Below are 7,195 nucleotides of genomic sequence, written 5' to 3' on the forward strand. Positions count from 1 at the left end.
GTTTGTTTTTCTTATTAATTTATTAGTACAAAGTATTTGTATTTGTAATATGTTCCTACTGATTTACCAACTAGATTAAGACGGGAAAGTAACCGCAAAAATGTCTGATTTTCATGAGCAGTTTAGGATAATGCCAAAGATATCCCACTTCTCTTTTGATACAATCACAACCTGAATTGCAAGCTAAGCTCATACATGATGCTATCTGAGACTCAGGATGCTTCATTAGAAGGATGAGGATATAAAAACATGAAAGAAAACATTAAAAACTATAAACATCGGTTTATAATTAAGGAGACACTGAAACAATTTTATACAATTCAACAGTTTCTTTCTGTGTCTTAGGGTCATTTCTGGAATGCCATAAATCCAAGTTGGCCACAGCTGTTGCCATGCCACACAGATTAGTTAGAGATATATGTTGGAATGGCAACGTTCAATGCTTCAAGTGGGAATTGTGTGTTGGAATTTATTAACACTAGGTCAAGTCTGCGGTGCCAGGCCAAGTACAAGGTCAAGTTTTTACTGTAGGTTAAGGATGGCAACTAAACACTGTGACAAATGAATGTCGTGTTTGCTGCTTTGTAGATGTTTTAGCACAGCTAATAATATGTGTGCCTTACGAAACAAAGTGAGCCTTCTTACAAGGCTCATTTTGAAACCATTGCTTACTTTTTGAGCGCTGCTGACAAGCTGCACTCAGTGGAGAATCATATGTGGGGCAATAGCAATGTTATTCATAATTATGGTAAAAACAATAAATAAACAGACAAATGCAGGACAATAGTTAGATTTCCAGACTGTTTCTTTAAAAAACCTTTTTGAATGAGCTATCAATAACGTATCAAACATATACAGTTAGCATTAATTAATATTAAACTATACTGCCAAAGTATATAATAATTAAGGTGTTGATATTCATATTAATATTGATAATCTGACCACAAATACAATCTTCTACAGCTCACACAGACTTGAATGCACTCAGTGTGTTTGCTTACAAAGCATACATTAAACACGGCCAGGAAGGCAGCTCATGGTTACTTGAGTTCAGCATTTGTCGCTAGTACGTGCATCAAATGTTTCATACTTCCATCAGCAAATGCACACTGTTAATAATCCCCACTTGAATTAGCATGAATATAAATTATATAGGGGTTTTAAAAACACAAAAAGACACTTTGCATTCTATCTTTCTAATTAAAAATGTTAATTTTATTTGATAAATTTATAATATATAAATACTAGGATGATTCGAGTGATGTAGGTCCTTAGCAAGAATATCCAGATTTTTCTGTTTGATTTTCTTCTCCCTAATTTGCATCCTCATATGCACCCAGTGTCTGTTTTGAAAAGGAATATTGCTTGCTTTCTGCCACCTGGTGACAGGCTGCACTCAGCTGAGATTTTCTTATGTCTATAGAAAAAATGTTATTGTTAATTACAGCAAAGAATAAAAAGACAATGCAGAGCAATAGTTGGATACAATATTTTTATTACAAACCTTTTTGAATGAGCTACCAATGATTTATAAAACATATGCAATAATAAGAAAATTTAATTCATATTTACTGAAGATTAAACAATTTGTCTAATGCATTTTTTATAAGTGGAAAAAAGTTATATACATATATTTATAGGTAATTTATAGGTAATTAATTATTTAATGTTTTTATACACTTCATAATTTTAAAAGCACATAATTGTTGGGCCAGAGTGATCTAACACATAAACATATTGCACAAACAACTTTCACGTCTTCTACTACATACACAGATATGAATGCATTCAGTGTGTTTGCTTACAACGCATAAGTTAAATATATAACATAAACCAAATATGGTCAGGAAGACAGCTGATGGGTACATGAGTTTAGCATTTGTCGCTAGTACGTAGATCTCATGTGTCATGTTTCCATCACCAAATGCACATCCTGAATTGTTCATAATCCCTACTTAAAATAGCTCATGTCAAGTCCCTTGTCAAATGGTTGGACCAATTAATGACAAAACACACATTTCAAACTTTTATTAATGGATATATTTTTAATTTTAATTAAAAATATTAACAAACAGAAAATGATTTTTAAATTGTCATCAATAACTTGTAATGCCATTGTGTAATAGTTTCATAATAACTAAATTATACAAATAATTTCATGTGATTAGCTGTAAGAGATATCTCTCAGGCATTCACACTCATATGTCAACCTATTAACACTTCAACCGACTCTGCAGACACAGCTTCAAGTCCACTTTTGGCACATGCACATCACTGCAGTTTCAATGTCAACCTAATTCCACTTGTTGTGCAATACAATCACTGAAATGTCACAGTCTTTAGTATGACAAACTTCTTAAACATTTCGACATGAAATTTTCACTCGGTAAAAACACAGTCTTGGAATTTGGATTCTCTAATGTTTATTTTGACACTTGTGCTGGTCAATAATACTTTTTAATGTAAATAATATATATATATATGTGTGTGCATGTAAGAAGCTTTCGTGATCATGGCAAACCTAAGAAATTTGGCATTTAGGTATCTTTGATTAGCTCCTTCATCCTGATACAGTGACAGCAAGTCAAGCTCTATCATGTGGTGTGTTTAGGATCCCAACAAACTGAGGCCACAGCAACAATGTGAACTTGTCATCGAGCACATACAGGACAAATATATTACATTTCCAACTCTCTTGCTAAGTAAGTGCAATAATGATAAAACGAAGCTTAAGTTTGTTTTTCTAATCTCAAGCTTCTCATTTATTTCACTTTCATTTCAGTGGGTTTTATTTTTTTTTTTTGGTTTTGGTTTGGATCTGACACGCTTCATTTTGGCACGTCTGACAATTTTAGAAACTTTGACACACATATACTATGTCCCTTTACAACTAATTTTTCTACACAACAGAAAGAACCTCTAGAAAAAACTGTTTTGCAGAATATACTCAGAATTCTTTTTCTTTGTAGTAGTTTTTATCATATTTTTAAAAATCTGCAAAGCTTGCTATGTGTAACTTGGGATATTGTCTGTGACTTGGGATGTTCCTTTCACTGTAATTAAAAGGTTTTCCTTTCTATGTGTATAAGACCCAGATTTGAGAAAAGTGTTCGTCCAGCAGAACCAGTCAAAATATGGAGCATTGTCTCAATTTGTGGGACAGGGGAACAAAGAATAAAAATGCTTCCACAGAAAGAAGTTAACCCTAGGTGTGGTGTGGATGATTTATACTAGGAGTGTCAAACTTAAGGTTTGTGCACCACATCTGACCCACGAGATAATTTCATATGTCAATTATTAATGGCCCGTTGGTATGTGAGAATCTTCAGCCCTGCTGAGAATCCATGCTGGCAGGGGTGGGATTTTATGTTTTATTTTGATGGGCACAACACGCAACCAATCCCACGTGAAGACAGACTAGGATCGTACCATTATGTGAATGAAGGAAGGGGGGCAGAAAGAGGAGTTGGCTAAAGTGATACCAATTTTTATTTTTCAACTATTTCCATTGTGGAGGACAAAAGGTTTTAAATTTGTTCAGGCCTATGAAAACATTATACACCTTATGCATACAATTTACAGTTCAAAATTGAATATTACATAAAATAAGCTTTATACAAAGTGTCTTTGAATAGCTCAGTGTCTGAGAGTCTAAATTAGTCTCACAGACCTTAATGTGCACTTGAAGCTATTTATAATTCTTAATTTGGTTGATCTTGTTGGTTGCTAGCCTTGACTATCAAGGCAAGCAACCAATAAATCCTGCCTAATTCTTAACTTTCCTGTTGTCCTCCTTCATTGATTGTGGTTTTCCGGTGTTGCTGTCTCCTTCCTTCCTTTGCCTCCACCATGGTGGGGTGGACGTAACACAAGTGGGGGCTCGTCCAGGATCTTTTTATGCTGTGGACAACTTAAATTGATGAAATTGTGTCGTGAGTTTAGGGTGGCTATGTGTCATGGTTGCGGTTGAAGATGAGTTTTGACCTGCTTAATTTTGTTAATCAAGCTAGCATTGGAAAGATTGACTTGTGTCGCAAAGACGACTTGTTAAGTATTGCTTAACAGTGGTGTGCACTTGAAGCTATTTATAATTCTTAATATGGTTGATCTTATCCTCACTACAGACAAGCATCAGTTTTGGACTTTTAACTATTTTCATAACTTTTACAGCCTTTCCTACCTCCCTTTATATTACAGAAAGAAATTAAGCAATAAACAATTAAATGACAGAAAAATTTGTTTTTCACTTTCTACTATAGAATTTCAGGTTCTTTTACCACTACAGTTAAAAAACAACAACAAAAAAATGGACAGTGTGGGGAATGAGCTACAAGAACTTTTTCTGTAATTTTACCCATTTAAGTCCATAGAGTCATACTGACAGATTTCTTTCTTCGTCACAGCAGCGTTTTCTTTATCATGTAGAAAAACTGTTAAATATGTGACTTCTTTACACTGACTGAAAAACGAGTTTAAATGGTTCAAAGTGGGCTGTATGTGGCCCGCAATGTAAAATTCTTTTCACACCCCTGATTTATAACATTAACTGATAAAAAATTAATTGATATTTAAGTAACTATTTACCATATTACATTATATTTCTCACTTCTGTTGCAAAAAGCCCCAAAACATTAGGCAAAGCAATTGTGGCTAACATTTACTGTACAGTTCTACATTAACAATATTTTTATTTACTGACAGAAAGAATATTTAATATAAAGGTCAAGTGATGATCTGTGACAGAAACGTGTTACAAACAACTGGTATTGTTTTATATTTCTCAAGATCCTTAGTGCTTCTCAAATCAAACGGTTATGCTTGACGTGTATTAAATCCTTATATTAGCTACCTTTCACAGATAAAGAAAAAAATAAAGGCAAAGGATCAATTTAAGGGCAACCATTTAATCTTTATTGTTTCAACATAAACCATATCACATTATATGATACAATAAATTGAAATGAAGTACAATTTACATATATTAATATAAATAAAAGAGAAAGTGTGTGTTTACTGCTATTTGAGATATTGTCTAAACTGATATATATATTTACCTTCCCAGAGTCATAGCTCTTAGCGCTCAGCTGGTTGATCTGAGACTTGCAACATTAGCATCCTCCTCATCCTCCTTGTGCCTGTACTGGATCTTCCTGCACTTGGACAGGAATTCCCTGGAATACAAACACAGCAAAATATCTAAATGTTCAAAACATGTAAATGTTGGAAATGGACCATTAGATCTATTGTCCTTGAAAAAACTGAATATTTTTACTCACATTTTAAGTTATAAATGCCTTTTTAATTAATTCCATATGTGTGCTTGTCCCTATAACATCATCTCATTTAACTGCTGATATTTTAACACTCAGTGGATTTTAGTGTGTTTTATTTTACAGTGATTGCTTTAAAAACCAAATTGCATGTGAGGAAAACGCTTTTTTGTACTGAAATAAACAATTATACTTGAGGTTTAAAACAGTCTGACTGAATATACACAGTGGAGGTTGGTGACAGTCGATTTAATGGTCTGAAGGAGCCGATTCTGTTGTTATACATAATAGAGGGTTTAGTACTTTTTTTTAAAATGTACAAAATTCTGGGCAGCTTTTCTTTTTGGAAAGATTTAGGTCATTTGTTCTAAATAATAAACTGATATAGAAATTGTATAGTTACTGGGGTCTTTTGCATGCAAATGCAGGCACATAGGTATTATTGTAAAATATTTGGAATGACTTTGAGCAAAGATTTAATTTGATGTAGTTCATGTTAATTCCCTTCAGGTTAATGTAGTTTCAGAAAACCTCCATGTATAACATTCTAAACTATTTTGACTTAACTTTACAGGAATGTCCAGTGTGCCCCAGTCTCTGCGAGAACTTTTGGCCTTCACTTTTGTGTGAGTGCGGTTTAGTGTTCAGAGTGCACCAGTTGTTTGCTAACTTGGAGTGCAGTAACACACATGCTAGGTCTGTGTGTGCAACATGTTTTAGGGCTCCACTATCATAGCCATGAAATATGAGTAGTTATAAAGGCTACTGCAGTGGTGATTGTAAGAGTGAGCATGTGTTTAAAGAATGGGAGGGTAAAAAGCTGTCTCTGAGCTGCTCCAGTTGTTCACCTGTCACGAAATACCTTTGATTTGACAGTACTTAGTGTTCTGTACTGTTCACATTGGCTACAAATTATCCGAAAGCTTTACATGCAATTTTTTAAAAATGAATATGTCACATTAAACTGCCCTGCACAAAAGAAATGAAACTGTTACTGTGCTCAGTTGCATAGATAAAAGTGTTTGCTTTGTCATAAACACTTAAAAAACACACTGCAGCCTCCAACAGAGCTCTGAGTTTGTTCAAAACTTCTGGTTAGATAGCTGGAAGCCATTACTTAACTATTCATTGTGAAACAGAACACACCGTTTCGGTTTGAGTAGTAAAAATGCTTGTTATTGCTGATTCGTGACAAACACAACGCCCCTAGCAACATACACCTATTAATCTTATGATATATTTTAAAAATTCATTTCTTCCCGTGGTAATCCAGTTGTCTTCATTTAAGCAAGATAGCTTTTAAAACCAGGAGTAAATGAGGAAATTGGTTCCTATGCACCTCCCCTATGAGGAAAGGGGAAGAAAACAAGAGCCATGCAAATGATATGGAATTTTTTTTTGTCTGGGGTGACTGTCACTGAATTATTAATGGTTATGTAATATAATATATATTTAACTTTTTCCTGTCATGTTTTCAGTTGCACTGACCTCACATGTTTATGCTGGCTCACAGAAATTTAATGGTACACACACAAACAGATTAAATGAATAGATAGATGAATGGATTGACGGATGGTGCTAAATCATGGTATGTGTCTATGTACATGGATTAAATCAGTCATCATAGTCTCAGTCTGATGATGAGAAAGTAAAAGCCATATCAGGTCAAAAGGGTGGTGTTATATATTGATATGCTTAGTTGTTGTTTGGCAGGAAGCCGTGGAAAGAAACAACTGTGGGGAAGGTCCAAGCCCGGCTAAAAAATGAAATACAATATGTTCTGGACCTCAGAGCAAAGCTACACACATTGGCGGGCTTGCCACATGCTCCAGGCCCAGAAACAGGACGACAGAGGGCTTAGACTCATTTTCACCACGAGAAAAAGTGCTTGTATTGCTCCCTTTTTTAGCTCCAAATTACTCATC

The sequence above is a fragment of the Copadichromis virginalis genome, linkage group LG7, assembly GCF_057382275.1.
Source record: "Copadichromis virginalis isolate Kocher_CV1m ecotype Utaka linkage group LG7, C_Virginalis_male_GT1.1, whole genome shotgun sequence".
Taxonomy (NCBI): Eukaryota; Metazoa; Chordata; class Actinopteri; order Cichliformes; family Cichlidae; genus Copadichromis; species Copadichromis virginalis.